Genomic DNA, 19,044 nt, shown 5'->3' on the forward strand with positions numbered 1-19,044 from the left:
TCAAAAGCATAATTGTTCACTACATTACTCAATAAATCAATACAAAACAAAGAATGGTCTTCAATTGGGTGCTTCATGGCTTCTAGCACGTTGAACTGCACCTTTTCATCTCCTATCTTCATAGTCAAGGATCCTGCATGCACGTCTATCTTGGTACGTGCTGTCATCATGAATGGTCTTCCCAAGATGATTGTGGTTGAACTCATTCCTTCATCATCCTTCATGTCCAAGATATAGAAATCTGCAGGAAAAATTAACTTGTCCACACGGACAAGCACATCTTCTAGCACACCTGCAGGGTTAACTATGCTACGGTTGGCCAATTGAATGACCACACCAGTAGACTTAAGAGGTCCAAGATGAAGTGAAGTAAAAACAGATAAAGGCATTACATTAATGGAAGCTCCTAAATCTAACATAGCATTATCAAACTTAGTACTTCCTATAATGCAGGGAACAAAAAACATACCTGGATCCTTACACTTTTGCGGCATTCTGACTGCAGGCTTCTTAATTAAGCTAGAGACGTTTCTTCCCATGTTCACTACCTCTTTGTCCATAATACGCCTTTTATGTGTACATAATTCTTTAAGAAACTTGGCGTATTTAGGAATTTGTCTCACAGCATCCAACAAAGGAATGTTTATCTCCACTTTCTTGAAAGTATTCAGGATTTCTTTGTCTAACTCCTCCATCTTTTTAGTTTTTGGTTTCAAACGGTTTGGATAGGGAGGAGGAGGAGAATAAGGAGAATAATTTTCAGAGGAAGTATTAGGGGATACCAACCTGGAGTTATCACTGGGTGCAGGCATTTCAGATGTTGCTTGTGTTGCTTCATCTGATCTTCCTCTTTCATCATTAGGTACAACTTCATTGTCCTTATCTTCATCTTCTTGGGCATCCCCAAGACCTTGTATTTGCTTACCCGATCTTAAAGTAATAGCACTTACATTTCTCGGGTTGATTACAGTTTGTGCAGGCAAATTGTTTGAGCCTTGCTGAGACTTCATCTGATTTAACTCATTTGCCATTTGTCCAATCTGGTTCTGCAAGTTTTGATTGGTTGCTTCCATCGTCTGTTTTAACTCATTGATTTGTCCATTCATCATGTCAGCCATCATTTTCATCATTGCCTCCATGTTTGAATCACCAGAGGTTGCAGTTGGTTGTGGTTGTTGCCTCTGTTGAGGTGGAACATAGACTTGTTGGTGTTGAGGCTGTTGATTCCCCCATTTCTGGCTGGGATATTCCTTCCAATCTGGGTTGTACTTGTTGGAGGACAGATCATGGTTGTATTGCTGCCGAGGTGGTCTATTATTGCCATAGATGTTTGCAGCATATGCCTGAGGTTGTTCATTGTCTAACGTCCCTGTCTCTTTTAACATAGAACAAGCCTCTGTAGGATGATTAGTAGAAGCACAAATTCCACATAAAGTAGAAGGGATAGGCTTTTTCTGTAAGTTTGTCAAGGTCCTTACCATGGCTGCTAAGTCATCCAACTTCCCTTCTAATTTCTTGTGATCTGCAACATATGAAGCTTCTACTCCATGGGTTCCCTTCAATAGAGTTATAGAATTACTCCTTGTGGAAAATTGTTGATGGTTCGAAGTCATAGTTTCAATCAATTGTCTTGCATTCGTTGGCGTTTTGTCCACCAATGACCCTCCACTTGCAGCATCTATCATTTGTCTATCCATGATACTCAATCCCTCATAAAAGTATTGAATGAGGAGATGCTCGTTTATTTGGTGATGAGGACAGGAAGCACACAACTTTTTGAATCTTTCCCAATACTCGTGAAGACTTTCTCTTTCTTGTTGCCTTATCCCATAAATATCTTTGCGAATAGCAGCAACTCTAGATGCTGGAAAAAACTTTTCCAGAAATAATCTTTTCAGAGTCTCCCAGGTATTGATGGATCCTGGCGGAAGGCAGTATAACCAATTCTTAGCGGCATCTTGCAATGAGAATGGAAAAGCCTTAAGCTTGATATGTTCCTCTGTCACTGTTGTAGGTCTCATGGATGAACAAACAACATGAAATTCCTTCAAATGATGGTACGGGTCTTCTCCTGCTAATCCATGGAATTTGGGTAAAAGATGGATTAACCCAGACTTAAGCTCACATTCTCCATCTGGATATTGGATGCACATGTTTTGTGTAATTGCTGCATCCGGTGAAGCCAACTCTCTTATTGTTCTTTCTTCCATTCTATCTTCTTGAATTTCTGGTTCAGGTGATGGATCAGAAGATATGTTAATCACCAGAGGTGATTCTAGTGGTACACTTTCAGTGGTAGGTTCAGATGATGATGGTGCTCCTTCAGTAGAACACCTGAGTTCAAGTCTCCTACGTGATTTACGCAAGTTCCTTTCAAGTTCTGAATCAAGTTGATAAAATTGACCCGGATTGGCCCGAGTCATGCACTATGCAAGTCCACCTGAAAGTGTTTCCCTGTGTGTTTTTTTTTCTTCCTATTCTTGTTTTAGAGAAAGATTTCAAGAAAGAAATGAGTTAAGATGTCGTTGGGTCTACTCCCAGGAAAGAGAGGTGCGTCACAGTGGACAACTTAAATACCAAGTCTTTCCTAGACAGAGTTTTCCAAACTAGTCTCAAAAATTTCTTAAAAGAAATTCTTAATCAAAACAAAAATAGAAATTTGTTTGGAATATATTAACAGAAAACTAGATACTACAAAATAACAAACTATATCAAACGTATATGCATAAAATAAATAAAAAATAAAAAATAAAATAAAATAAATAAAAACAGAATCAAAATAAAAGAAATACTAACCATATTCCCCGGCAACGGCGCCAAATTTGATATCGCTGTCGTTAGGCGATCAAATTACCACTACTTTAGCAACTTCAGTATTGCCAGTTTGTAGTGAAGAAAATAGTTAGGGTTAAGATAACCCTGAGTCGTCTCACAACGAATACGGAATTGATCTCAAATATTTGATTCTCAAAAATGCAATTTAAAACTAGCAACTATAAAAATAGGGAGGTTTTGATATGCAAAGAAAATGACACGGAAGATTGTAAACACAGTAATAGTAAATAGGTCAATTCCACTGCTTTTTCTAAATAAGATTCTTCATTGGTTATCTAGAGATTATTGTTAAATTAATTATTGTTGTTGATTTACAAATCAATCAATGTAAAGACTCAATTCATTTGTTGGCATCCTCACTTTTAATCAAAGTACAGTCTCAATTAAAAGTGAGAATTGTTAGATTATCCATAGTAAATTCAATCAAAGTACAGTCTCAATTAATTTTACTATGCCTAATCATGTCTATTCCTTTGTTTCTTTACCAAATAGAAAACTTAATTAATCAAAGTAAAGTCTTGACTAATTTTAGTTAAAGTAATTACCTCTAATCAAATTAAAGTCTCAATTATTGGCAAAAACTTATTTAATCAAATGAAAGTTTCTAAACAAAATCAAAGTAAAGTCTCAATTTAATTTAAAAACCTTTTAACTCATATGATTAGCATGTATGTAGATTTAAAATCATTATTTTCTATTCGATTAAGAAGCAAAGGACATAGATAAACAAAAACCACAACAATAATCAAAATAACAAAACATATAAATTCATCTAACCTCATAATCCATTTAAGAAATTACAGTGGAATCAACCCTTAAAAGCTTAGCCCTCCATGACTTTGATGGAATACATGATGATATGAAAGAAAGAAAATAAAAGAAAGAATGAGAGATGTGGTGGAGACGGTATCTGCCAAAACCAGAGAGTTCTAAGTGTCTAAGCTGTGAGTTGTAAAATATGTCAGTCGTGAATTGTGTCCCACTTCTACTCCCTTAAGTCTCTTTATATAGGCTTCCACTGGACTTTGGGCTTTATCTGTCAGTTGCTAAAATCTTTTATTTTTATTTAATTAATTAGCAACTTAATTTCTGTCCAATTTCCAATTCTGCCCCTCTTATTTAAGCATTTTTACCAAATTGACCAGAATTTGACCAGAATTGACTGCTGACTTTGACTAGTTGACCAGAGTTGACTAGTTTGACTGTTCAATAGCAGCCTGACACGTGGCACGTCTCTCTCCAGAACTAGGGTTTCTCTCTCACACTCTTCCTTGGCTGCGCGGCTGACGGCGGCTGCTGCCGTTTTCCGGCGTGGTGGCGCGACGCGGTGGTGGTGTTCTGAAACGTTGCTGGTCACGGTGGGTTGCGGCGCGATGGAGGAAGAAGGTGGCGCTGTCCGTGGTGCGTGGTGCGGCGGAGCTTGCGCGATCTGTGGTGGCGCGCTGTAGCTGCGTCGTGGTGTGCGAACTCCGGCGACGAGGCTGTGTGAAGGTGTGAACTGGTTCGCGCAGTGCAGCAGCGTGAGGTGCAGAGAAGACGAAGGCGCGATGGTGGTTCGTGACGGCGGCGCGAAGGCGAGAAGATGGTGTTGCGGAAACTCGCGGTGGCTCGCGGTGCTGCGACGGAAAGGATGGTTGTTGTGGTGGCCGCCATGGTTGTGCGCGAGGAAGAAGATGGTGGTCCTGTCACGGTGCAGATTCCGGCGAAGTGCAGGGACGGTGGTGACGGAACAGTGGCGGCACTGCTGCAGCGGCGTGGTGGTCGGCGAGGTTGGCGGCGGCGGCTGCCGTGGAGGGTGGAAGAAGAGGAGAAAATTAGGGTTAGGGTTTTGGGAGATGAAGATGATGACGTGGCAAGATCTGAGTGGTCAATTGGGTGAGTGGAGGATTATGACACGTGGCAGCTTATGGTTAGCTAATTTTAAAAGGTGAGGATTGCCACATGGCATGATCTGGTTTAGTGAAGTTTAAGTGGTAGGAGGGGTGCAACTTAGTGAAAATTGGGGGTGCAGAACAGGTTTTTGTGGTCCACTTGAGGGAGGAGTGTGCAAATGAAAACTGGGGGTGCATTTAGCTCCTGATTTATTCTTTTTCAGAATTTCTTGATTTTGGACTTATTTTGTAACTTTGAATATTTCAAAATCACATTATTAATTGACCAAAAATAAATTCCAGCTGCATTAACAAACGTTAGAATATCCAATAATATTTTATGCAACTAAAATCAATTTTTACGCCACTTTTACCAAACTTACTCAATAAATCCAATAATCACAAATCCTAATTAAATCAATCTTTAAGCACAGAAAATTCAATTAAATCCCCAAATTTAAATATTAAATGAGGGCAAAAATATGAACTCATCAAATACACCACTCGAATGTATCATCTGTTAGACATACATGATATTTATGCGAATAGAATGTTAACATACATATAAGTGTTTGTAACAGAAGTTTGTTTATACTTTTACAACCAACTAAAGGTACTTTTAGTTTGGAATACATCACAAACAAGTTACACCATATCAGTTGTAGCTTTAACATAATCCAAATTTGCATGAAAAGTTAAACTAGACAATCTCATTGTTACATTCTAGGTCTGCAATTTCTTCCTCTGAAAAATAAAGAAAGTAAGGGTGAGTCTTTCCCTTAACTCCAAAACTTCATCATAACATTTCAAAGTATGGTCATTTGAATAAACTTTCAATTGAATAAAACATTTTCACAAAAGTTAAAATCTCCATAATGTCATAACTAACCATGCCAAAAATATCAAAATCAAATTAATCAATAAAATAATCATTTCCGTATGTTTTAAATTTAGGATATCAAAATCCTCATTATCAATCTCTTAATAATCATATTCGTATAATTTCGAGTTTCAACTCATCAGTATATTCATCTCATATTCTTTTTTTTTATATACTTTGGGTCCCAAAGACTGCCATTAGATTTTTTTCCGAATCATAATGGTCTTATGCCAATATGGATAGTGCCAGCAGGCTAAACGTTCTCACGGATACAACGTGAACGTTATTCCACCTTCCTGGTCTTAAAGTATAGTCAAGAGGACGGTCGAGAATAGAGTGTGAGGCTTGTGAATTTTCGAATACCCGGCTAATTGTATACGTCAATCCAGGGTATCTATATCACCACCCTCGATTCTCCTAGGTCTATCAGACCTTTCTCTGGACTCTATACCCAGTGTATCTCTGTACTATCCATACAGTCCTTTTTTTTCTTTATTTCTGTACTTTAATTTACAATCATCCTTTCGCATTATCTTTATAATTCTTGAGACTTTCACAAAATTTTGGCAGCATAACAACTGCATTTTTAATTTGTCACAATTTTCAAAATAGTAAAAACAACCAAGCATAAATCATTCTTTCACAATAACTTTACAGAAAATTAATCAAAACAATAATCATAATTAAAACATAATTTCCGTATAAAATTTTATAAGTAAAATAGCAAACTTGTTTTATTTGTAACTTTTTGTGTAAAACTCCAAATAAGATGATTCATGAACTTAACCCTAGGTTTTCATATCCAAGGAATCCATTTTTCAACTCAAAATTTCAAGCTAATGTATAAAAATTTCAGAATCAAGAAGATAGATTGTATACTTAAAGAAAACTTGCTAAGATAAAGACTTAGAGATTTGAGATAGACCCCCCATACCTTGAAGATGCTAAATATACTCTAAGATGAAAATGAAGACCTCAAGATTCTGGATTTCCCTTTCCAACTTCAATTTTTTTCACAAGAGTTTATACCTTTCCTTCTCTATTGTTTTGGATTTTGTGAAGAAGATGTGTAAAGTGAAGTCCTATTTATAGGAAAAATCTTGGACAAAGGGATAAGGATGTATTGATGGTAAATTTATGAGATTCCTTAGTGAGGATAAGTTTATTTTGACCATAGAGAGAAGCTTGGTCGAAATTCCCATTGTAGGAGACTTCATGGTAGTTGCAAGAAGACTTGTTGACTTTTTAGAAGACTTGTTTTCACTCCAAAGTGTAAAATTCATATCTCTTAACACACAACTCTATTTGTAAATCCCAACGGTGAAACTAAAGACCTATATCTCTAGAACTGGTCGAAAAAATTGGAGCTCGATCCAACGGTTAATAAAACGGGAATCAAATATTTACTAAAATAACCCAAAACAGGACGTAACTGACGCTAGTTCAAACTGTAAAACTTATTTCTCTCACCACAGAGATCTAAATACAAATCCAAACGGTCAAACTTTAGTTCTATGTCTTAATAACTCTGTATAAAAGGTCCGAAAACATAACCACCAAGACTTAAGCAAACACTCCAAACCAAACAAAAAATCACATTTATCTTATCATATAATTGCATAATAAACATTACAAATAATTTTACACAAATGATGCTTTCCAAAAAAATTATAAAAAATTATAGAATATAAATGACTCTAGTTACACACTTTAAACACTTCCAAAGCAATTATAAAACAATATTTAAAATATAAACATTCCAAATGCACACATCAAGAATCAAACCCTTAACCACAAACCTATAACTAAGGCTTTAACCAACTATGCTACAGTTCACTTTTGAAGAATTATTTATTTGTGAATTTAATTAATTTATCTCACGTACAACCACGACCTTTGAAATAATAATTATTTTTCCTAGGTTTTACAGTATTGGCATATGCTTGCATGTGTAATTTTAAATTGTTTCAAATGGATGTTAAAACTACATTCTTGAATGGTTTCTTCACAACCACCTGGTTTTGAAGATCACCTTTACCCTAACCATGTTTTTAAATTGAAAAGGATTTGTATGATTTAAAACAAGCAACACGACAATGGTATGAAAGGCTAATCAACTTTCTCTTACCAAAAGGGTATGGTAGAGGTATTGTTGATAAAAGACTTTTCATTAGAAATCATGAAAGCAATGTGATACTTGTTCAAGTGTATGTTGATGACATAATCTTTGGTTCCAATGATAACTCCTTGTGTGAAGAATTTGTTGTAGTCATGCAGAGTGAATTTGAGATGTCCATGATGGGTGAGCTAACCTACTTTTTAGGGTTGGAAGTCAAACAACTTGAGTAAGGGACATTTTTAAGCCAGTTAAAATATTGTTTTGACTTGTTGAAAATTTTTGAAATGGAGAATTGCAAGCAAGTTGCCAATCCAATTGCTACAAACTGCTATATGGATTCAAATGTTGTTGGACAACAAGTTGATTTTACCAAATACAGAGGGCTGATTGATTCTTTGCTTTATCTAACTACAAGTAGGTCAAATATCTAATTTAGTTTGTGTATGTGTACAAGATTTCAATCCAATCCAAAGGAATCACACTACAAAGTTGCAAAGAGGATTCTTAAGTATCTACAAGGGACAATCAATGTTGGATTGTGGTATCCAGGTAACTCTAAGATTAGTCTAAGTGGATTTTCAGATTCTGACTTTGTAGGGTGTAAAGTGGATACAAAAAGCACAAGTGGAAATTGCCACCTACTTTGCTCGAGTTTGATATCATGGAATAACAAGAAGAAAACTTTTTGAGCAGTTTACACAACTGAGGTAGAATACATTGTAGTTGGATATTCTTATGCATAAATCATATGGCTTAAGCATAAACTCTTGGATTTTAGAGTGAAATTGGTAAAGGTACCTCTATATTGTGATAACACTAGTGAAATAAATCTAGCTAAGAATCCAATAGAGCACTTTAAAACTAAACACATTGAAATAAGGCATCACTTCATTAGAGATCATGTGTTAAAAGGTGACTGTGAAATTAAGTTTGTTAAAACAAAACATCAATTAGCTTATTTTTTTGCAAAACCATTAGTTCGTGATAGGTTTAACGAGCTAAGAACTGAATTAGGAATATTGGATATGAAAAAAGTTATCTGATATATTTTTAGCATGTTAATCTTATAACTCCATTTGTTGATTTCATTTAAATAACTAATGTATGAATGAAAGGTGATCTGACAAAGTTAACCTGTTGATTTTACAATTTTATGTGTTGATTTTGTAACATCCCGACTAGATATTACGGATTTAAATAATAAAATAAAGAAATAATAAATAAACTTCATTTATTGAAATATCATTTCCCTAAAACACGGGAAATTTAAAACTTTAATTCCTCATAAAATAAACTTTAAACCATCATTATAATCTCCATTATAATTATCAAATCTAGTAATATAAAATATTACAATTTATTTAAAATCATAAAACATGAAGACTCTGATAAAAATTCTTTTCATCCCAAACTAGCCCCGCTCCGACTCTATGCCTCACCAGATCTACCTGCAACATCATCTACTCTCGTGTACCGCGTACACGATCATCGCTAAACACAAGCAGATAGGGTGAGCTAGCAGTTAATATTAAACATATATACAAACATATATATATATATATATATATATATATATATATATATATATATATATATATATATATATCACAATCGTGCCACAACCATGTTAACCGTGTTCTATGTCTTCTGATGAGTATCTCAAGGTATCTTGCTGCCACACCTACCAGCCACAACTGGTATAAAACGTGCAGGAAACCATGCTACGGACCACACTCCGTAATGCCAGGTGGAGTTCCCAATACGCATAACATTCGTAACGTCCCAACACTACCAAACTCGTCAGCTTAATACTAAAGAGGGCAATCTAACTGGACCCATCCATACACGCCACAACGTGTACACTCACACCGGCAACACTCGCCAACCCAAGCCCCAACTCAAGAGTTCCTCGTGTTCATCCGCCATCCCGAGCCACAACCAAGAGATGCCATTCCGAGCCACAACTCAAGGGATACAATCTGAGCCAAAACTCAAGCAACACCAGTAAGTCGACCTTCGAAACATCACCATAGCCTTGTAGATCACGCACATCCAAAGCAAGCAAAGCAATTTCTGCTGCAGCAATATCACTTGGCACTGCTCCTGAGGTGCCAAGTGCTTCCTGCTTCCAGATTGCCTAACGGGGCACACGTACCGCTAGACGCCACGCGCCTCTGGTGCCTCTGTCCTCACAGGTGTGGCCTGGCGGGACGACCCTCACCACCAGGTGCTACACCAGTACAACGAATTGTACTGGTTTAAACCTCTGAGACTTGATTTTAGTTCCTCTCCTTTCATTTGTGTTACATCGCGTAATTACCCATCACATAAGGTCCATTCTATGTTGAGTAACTTCATTTATGTATTACTATCGTAATCCTCCTCATGTATAGGGTCACTCTCTAGCCTACCCAAGTTCCCTTAATGAACTTAGATCCAACCATATTACTCTAATTTAAGCCCAGTTACAACCAGACTTGAAACTTATCAAGGTTTCCACTATCATGCAAATCTCTAATCACTTACATTTAACATACTCATTTATGCCTTACGTTAGTATTATATCCCTCTTCACCTTGTGCCATCCCACCTCATAACCTAACTCTTGATTCCAATTATGCTTCATCATTCCATAAGATTTTGGCTTATATTTAATGATACTGCACTATCATTATTCAAATCTTTTAACACAAATTAATATTTAGACTTCCTTCCCATCTCCCTTCATGTAATGCTTCATCATCCTAATACCATGACCAGCATATCTAAAGCCTACTTTCACTTAACCCGAACTGACCCCACACTCTCCCATGCACCACACAGCCACTCAGGTCACTAACTCTACACTGGTGCCTGGCGGCCCAACTAGTACCGCCAGGAGGTGTGTGGCATTCTAGGAAAATCCCAGAATTTCCAACCTTGTAACACACCCCCTATCATCTCCTCCATGATTTTCTCTGCCTATCTTCGTCGTTCCGATCGTGAACATGAAGTTAGTGGTACGATTATCCAACTTTAACTATATCCAACCCAACTCTAGTACTTGAGTACAACAACTATACCCAATTCATCAAAACCCTAAATTTTCCAAACCCTAAAAGCATATTCATACCATTCCATCCAATTTAGCCTCCAATTACACAAAATTCAATGATATATAACGTCTACCCATTTACAGACCATTAGAACTTGCTTTCTCTCCGATCAGAATCCTCCTAGAACACACAAAACATCAAAATCAAGTCAATTCGACTCGCGTCGGCAAGCGGGTGTTCATCACCAGCAAGTAGTTAACTAAAAACCCAAAAATTGAGTTGGCACACATATGTCGCTTGGCGGTAGGCTCGTACTACCAGGTAGTTCCTCATCTGGAACCCAGAATTAGCATATTAGGGATGTGTCGCATAGCGGCAGTTCATTGCCCAACCAATTCAACCATTCAACCAATTCATGTTTCGTGATAATTCCTATAAATATAGGATTAAATTATCCATCGTCATAATCAAGCATATCATTAAAATAATAATCAATTAATTAACACCCATAGGACTTGAACCTAAGTCCTCTCACACAATCAAGTACTCTCAACCACTTGAGCTAATACTTTTCCACGTCATATCAATCAATAATTAATGTTATAAAGGCTCTCACTACCCGCATTTATTAATTAATTAATTAAATTTCACAGGTCTTACAGATTTCACTTAAACAACTATTGTATGCAGGAAGTATAGTCTTACACATTTTTAAACCTGTTGATTTAATAATTTTGTGTGTTGATTTCACTTAAAGAGATATTATGTGCAGGAAGTATAATCTTACACATTTATAGCTTGCTGATTTTATAACTCCATGTGTTGATTTCATTTAAACAAATATTGTGTGCAGGAAGCTATGATTTGATAAACTTTTAGCATGTTGATTTTACAAATCTATGTGTTCATTTCACTGAAATAACAAATATTTGCATAAAATAGATTCAATAGTTGATTGGATAAAGCATATACGTTGTGTGATTCCAAACTGCATGCACCTTACATGATTTGAATTGATTGATCTAGTCATGAAAAAACATTGATTTAAATACAATGTTTTATTCTGATACAAATAATCTAATGCATTTAATATGCCTTGATTACATAAACAAAATTAAATACAATAATATTGCACAATTTAACTGGTTGATTTTGCATCAATGTGTTCATTTAAAAATATTGCATTTGAAAATCTACATTTGCATTCATCCCTCTTAGCAAAAGCTAAACCTAATGTCAGTATGCCTAGACGACAACAACGATGAGTTCAATTTGATGAGGAACTTTCCACTCCTACTACTCCAAACTCTCTAAATAGTGAACACCAAGGCAAACTAAAGCATGGTTTGAGGGCAACGAAGACAAAATCCAAGTGTTTCTAATTGGGATGACGAGAAAGAAAATCAACATTCCCAAGGTGCTTTGTTTCTTCTGGCTTAAAACTAAGAATTTTGAAGGCCTTCATCAACAACTCAAGCATCAAAAGCTTAGATCTATTCTTGAGCTCTCGGGAAAAACATGCCCTGACTTGGTGAAGGTACTTTTCACCAACCTACAATTCAATAATGGGGTTCTTATGTCCTACGTAAAGGGTATGCAGTTGGAGATCTCTAAAAAGGCTAGGAAGGAAGTGGTTGGTCTAAGGCAAAAAGGAGCACAAGTGAGAAAAGGGGAAACTAGTTTTGTTGAGGAATTCAACAAGATGTTGTACTATAGGCAGTGTCTAAGAAGGTCTGGTGGACAAATCAAAACCTCTCATGTTGGAGGACTGAAGGTGGATGAAAGGTTGCTTGCAATGATTATCACCAAAATCATTGTGCCTCATGGAAGGAACAATTCCACTTTGAATGAAAGTGCTTTCGTGTTGATATACTGCATTTAGAATAACATGCAAGTTGACTAGACATTTGTGATCTGTGACCATAAGATGAAGGCCAAAAGGGTCACTAACTTGAAGCTCCCATATATAGTTTTGATCTCCAAGTTCGTAGCGTACTTTGGAGTTGATGTGGAAGATGAGCTGGATAAGTTTATTGGCATTCTAAATCAAGTCTCATGACTCAACCTACACAAGATGGGATTTGTTAAGGCTGGAAATTTCTAGATAGCAGGAGGAACTAGTGAAGCACCAACTAATGGAGTAAATGATCATGAAGTTGACCCAAGTGGGGCTAATTAAGAGGATGATGTATATTCCTACTTTGAGAGGTTGTTCTTCATCAAATGTACGAACTCAATGTGTCTCAAGATGTACACCAAAATTTATGCTATGAAAGGTTTGATGAGTTGGATGATCAAATCCATGGCATTCATGATCTGCTGATCTCATTCAACAACAAAGATAATAGTAGAGATGAGTAATTGGGTTGACTTTTTGGGTCATGCATAGCATCTTTGGATTTGCATTTCTGTTTTATGAGTTATGTAACATCCCAATCGAATATTACTAATTTAAAATAATTTTAATATATAATAAAACAAATCTGCATTCATTATACTATGTTTCCCAAAACGCGGGAATTTAAATCTTTATAAAAATGCGATATAATAAGAAAATTATAAATTAACTTTGAGGTTCCAACATCAAATCGAGTATAAAACCTGTTTACAAAGGATAAATGCAAAATAATAACAAAATCCGTAAAAATAAATAAACTTTGTAAAAGCTTTCCCCAAGCTAGCCCCTCTTCGGCTTTATGCCTCACTAGCACCACCTACAATATCATCTGCTCCTGTGTAACAAATTACATGATCATCGTCACTCACAAATAGATAAGGTTAACTAACATATAATATAAATAAATATAAACATAACAATTCAATTATACACACATTCATCATAGAAACTTCATCCTCTGATTCCACAAATCATGGCCACCACCATGTTTATCCATGTTCTACATCTTTAAAATGATAACCTTGTGATACCCTTTGTTGCCACCACCTACAAGCCACAATTTGTACAACAAGTTAGGGAAATCATGCTACAAACCACACTTCGCAACACCAGGTGGAGTTCCCAACACTAAAATTAGCCCATCACTGGCCACAACCAGTGATTGCTCAATCGAGTGGAGACCTTCCATATGAGCCATAACTCGCACACTCACATTGGTTACACACACCATTCTGAGCCACAACTCAAGGAATGCCTAGTGTTCATCCTCCATCCCAAGCCACAACTCAAGGGATGCCATTCCGAGCCACAACTTAAGGAATGGTCCAACAAAGTCCATCCTTAATGTATCACCCAAAGCCTTGTTGACCACACACATCCAAAGAAACAAGCCACAAGTCGTGTAAAACTCTAAATCTCCTTTTGCACATCAAACCACTATTCTAAGCACGCCATACATATACTTGACCATGGACCCATGATATACATGCTTCCTTGACCTTGCCCACTCGTGTTCCTGCCTCTATGAACCTTCCCGCTTGTAGTCCAACTCTACGGGCCTCCCTGCCCGTAGTCCAACACACGTGATCCAATAACTACAAACCTAACATCACAAACACAAGCCAACAGAACACACTACTCTCTACACTATCGCCTGGCACTACCTAAGCGCCGCCAAGTGATATCATAGCATAGATCGTTTGGCGGACACCTCTATCTGCGAGGCGTTAGTCAGATTGTAGTCGTATTATTTTAAGGCTATCGCTTGACAGTTTACACCTCACTACTAGGCGCTAAGCAATCCAGTGACTTCCTTGATACTCTTATTGGCTGGCGGCCTCCCTATGCCACCAATCACTATACTAGTAACATACCAGCTACTAGTTTAGCACCCCAAACAGTTCAAGTATACGTACAAGTTATGACTTTAAGTGTATATTGTAAGACCCGTGGAATTTAATTAATTAAATAAATAAATAATTAATAAATGCAGGAAGTGGAAGCCTTTATGACATTAAATTCTGATTTGTATGACGTGTAAAAGTACTAGCTCAAATGGTTGAGAGTACTTAATTGTGTGAGAAGACTTGGGTTCAAGTCCTATATATATATATGTATATATGTATATATGTGATCTTGTTGTGGAATGATATAATACTTGAATTATATTGGTTAGCAAGAAACATGAATTGGCATGATGGTTTGGCATTAACTTGGCATTGGTGTGGTTGAGGGTTTAAACCTTGGAGAACCCAAATTAAACCTTATTTTTGGTATTTTTGGTTTTGGATTGAATATGAAAGGGTAGAGGAAAACCCTAGCAGCCAAGGAGGGCTGGAAAACCATCATAAGGCAACCAATTAAATGACATTAAGCATACTTTAATTGCATTTTCGTTTTTAGACCATTAAACCACATTGAGACCACTTTTAAAAAGCCAATTAGGGGTAAGAAAGGGGGTTTTGGTGGGCTTTTATTGTGGCTGCACAGGAGAGAACGAAAATTGAGAGTGTTGAGGATTGAGTGGAAGCTTTGGAGGCTGAATTGAGTAGAACCAAGGAGGGTCTTTGGTGATCAAGGGAGAAGTTTTCCAAGTGCCCAAGTTTAAGCTAAGGAATCCAGGTTAGGGGAGTTTTCACGCGTTAGATTTTGTATGCTTGATTTGGAATTACATGATACATACTGAATTGCAGGAATGCTTCTTGATTGTTGCACTTTCGTGTTTTTTGAAAAATTTCCAGAAACCGCTTGGCAGGCTGTTCATAGCCGCCAGGCAGCACATGCATTTTTACGTGTTTTTGGGTTCTTGAAGGAGAACCGCCTGTCGGCACATTCCCGGCCGCCAGGCGACGCATGGCCTTTACCCAATTCTGAGTTTTTTTGGATGAAGGGCTAGGCGGTATAGGCTGAACCGCCAGGCGACAGGAGTCATTTTGATTCAATTTTGGCATTTTATGGGTTCTGGGTGATATTGATCGGGGGAAAATGGAGTCCTACTTGATAGTTAATGATATGATGGGTTACATTGATGAATTACGTACGATTGATGGTTTGAATTGGTAAAATTGTTTTGAACACCATTTTAGGGTTGAATATTTGGGGGTTTTACGATTCATGAATGAATAGTGTGAATTGGTGTTAGAATTGTGTTAGATATAATTAGGCTGTAATAATTGTGTCTCATTTACTATGCTTAAGTACGAACAACGAAGCTAGGTAATGAAAAGTATCAAAAAAGGGGGGAAACAAATCTGGATTTCCCAGAAAACATATGCACTGCCTGACGGCACGGGGCTCGCTGCTAGGCGCCATCTTAGAGGCAACACTTTGGACATGATTGTGGTGGTTGTGATGATTTTTGTGATCCTGGAAAGCCAGGTGTTTAAATCTCTCGGGGTTGGAGGCGATATCTTAACTTAGGCTTGGAGTTAAGTTGCACGTTTGAGAAGAGAGACTTAATTTCATTAGTTTATGAGATGAGTGAGTTTACAAAGTATTAGGAGGAAGGAATATGGAGTGCTCAATTCAAGGAAGTGTACATGGGAAAATTGTGTGACCAGTTGGTTGATATAAAGAATTCATGGCAAAGGGATTGTTAATATGGTATGTAAGAGCTCTTATAAATACAAGTAAGGAATGGGATGGGTCCAAGAAAACATGTTAGACCTTTGCAAGAAGTAAAATGTTGAGGCAAGTCTGACCATGAGGAATTGGAGATGATATTGGTAGTGGTTCAGTCTTGTGATAAGTAGCATGGGTATAATTGAGGGAAGACATACGATGGACTTGGGGAGAAATGGTGATATGGATGACTATTCAAACAAATGGAATGTAGAAATACTTTGGTTGGAAATTCTATTAATGTTAGGGTATTGTAGACACTCTTGATGCGAATAAGAAAAGGCAATGACTCTAGATTGAATCAAACAGTGAGGGAGGGTCTGGGAAGGTGAGCCAGAACTTAACCCAGATTTTAGGATGTCTCCAATTTACTGATACAACGCCCGACGGTGGGGATGGCAACCGCTGTAACATCCCATCAGGATATTACGAATTTAATAAAATAAAATAAAGAATTAATTACACAATAATTAATAATACCTCATTTCCCAAAACATAGGGAAATTGAAAACTTTTATCATTGTATAATAAAACATCGTCTCATAGCTTATAAAATGAAATAATGTTCCAGAGTCTCTCAAAAGTTTACATATCATTTAAAAATCCAAAACTAAGAAAACATGGTAATAAAACCCCATGATCATCCCCTCTCCGCAGCTAAGCCTCACCAGCTCCACCTGCATCATCACCTGCTCACGTGTACCGCGTACACGATCATCGCCAAACACAAACAGATAGGGTGAGCTAACAGAAGAAACACATAAAAATGTACCAAACACACATATACATGTATAATAGATAAAACATTATATCAATAACACAACTCTTCCTTTATACCGCATGGCCACAACCATATATAATATCCTTTCATTTCCCATAACGCTTGCTCCATTCCCATCACATGACCACTACCATGTACATCGATACACCTCGTGGAAGACTCGTTACCTTCCCACCACATGGCCACCACCATGTATAGTAAGGTATATTAGGGAACCTCATTCCAGTCCTTTCACATGGCCACAACCATGTTAGCAGTCTTCTACATCTCCTTTTAAGTATTTCAAAGCGCCTTGCTACCACACCTATCGGCCACAACCGATAGAGCACGTGCAGAAACCATGCTACGGATCACACATCGTAACGCCAGGTGGAGTTCCCAAATACGAACATAGTCCGCAACTTCCCAGGACTACCAAACTCGTCAGTGACTCACTAAGGAGGGCAATCCATCTGGACCCATCCATACTGGCCACAACAAGCACACTCACACCGGCACACTCGCCAACCCTAGCCACAACTCAAGGTTCCTCGTGTTCATCCGCTATCCCGAGCCACAACTCAAAGGAAGTCATCCCGGGCCACAACCCATAGAATGCCACGTGCTTAACCCCTATCCTGAGCCACAACTCAAGGATACGTTCCGGGTCACAACCCATGGAACAACAGCAAGCTCACCATCGAGATATCTTAGGAGCCTTGTAGATCCCACATCATCATTCAAACTCCAATCGATCCAGTACTGCAAATATTTTTCTCCTAAACCTATCATTCAACCCTCTCTAGTCTTAAAATTTCATCTCTCGCCTAAGTATTCCAGTCCACCTCGCTTAGGCTAGATTACCTCGTCTGAGCGAGCACCATTCACAAAACCAACCACGAACTCTCGCTTAGGCGAGGCCCACTCGCCTGGGCGAAATCACGTTTCGCCCAAGACTCTCATCTCTCGCTTGGGCTGTGAGTTAAACTCCCATCAAAATGCTCTTCCAACTCTCGCTTAGGCGAGAGACTCTTGCCTGAGCGAGACGCGGTTTCGCCTAAGAAACAAACCTCGCCTACGCGAGTTGCGCAACCAACACACTCGAGTCACCCACATATTCTCGCCTAAGCGAGCTGCTCGAGCAGAGGGAGGTTTATGAGTCCTTGCATGTCCCACCTAGGCGAGCCTAGCTCGCCTAAGCGAGAATTGCAGGTTCTGGCACTGATTCATGCACACACACTCTGCACCAGAAACCCAACACACTCACAAAACATACCAATTCATTTTGACAACCTTACACCATCAGAACAACATAATTTAGACGCATTAGAGACCCATAACCCCAAAATTGCAAACAGCAGCACCCTCAAACACAGAATACCCATCATGTTCATGCAATTAGGTATAAATCCCAATCAAACAGTACCAATTCACCCAAACCCCCAATTCACCACATGACTAACCCGAAAATCCATGGCAGAAAATCATCAAATTCATACAATCAGAACAGATTACAATATTACGAGTTCAGCTCCCCTAACCTTGAAATTTTGGCTTAGTAGTGAATTACTTGGAGCCTCGAAAACCACCAACAGCACCCTTCTCTGTCTATCCTCCAATTGAGTCCCAAAATCTCCCTCAACTGTTAACACTCTCCCATTCGTGCTCTCTATACGCGCAACAGTTCAGCTTTACCAAAAACCCTCAATTTCCCCCCAATTTTCCCTTTTATATGAAGCTTTAATGTGGTTAAATAAAAAGGACGAAAATTAACTTTTATTTCTATTCAAGGCCCATTACTTAATGGTTTTTCAGCCCCTTTTAGCTACCCCTTCTGCTAAGTTAAATTTGAGTCCACCCAAGTTCGAACCCACACCATGCCAAAGTCAAATCAATTCTAAACCATCAGGCAACCTCATGTTTCTTGCTAACACATACAATTCAAGCATTATCTCATACAGAGTGTGGCCCAACATATTATTAAAACAATAATAACTAAATAACACACAATTGCCATACTTAGGAC

Source organism: Vigna unguiculata, chromosome 1 (genome assembly GCF_004118075.2).
Source record: "Vigna unguiculata cultivar IT97K-499-35 chromosome 1, ASM411807v1, whole genome shotgun sequence".
NCBI classification, from domain to species: Eukaryota; Viridiplantae; Streptophyta; class Magnoliopsida; order Fabales; family Fabaceae; genus Vigna; species Vigna unguiculata.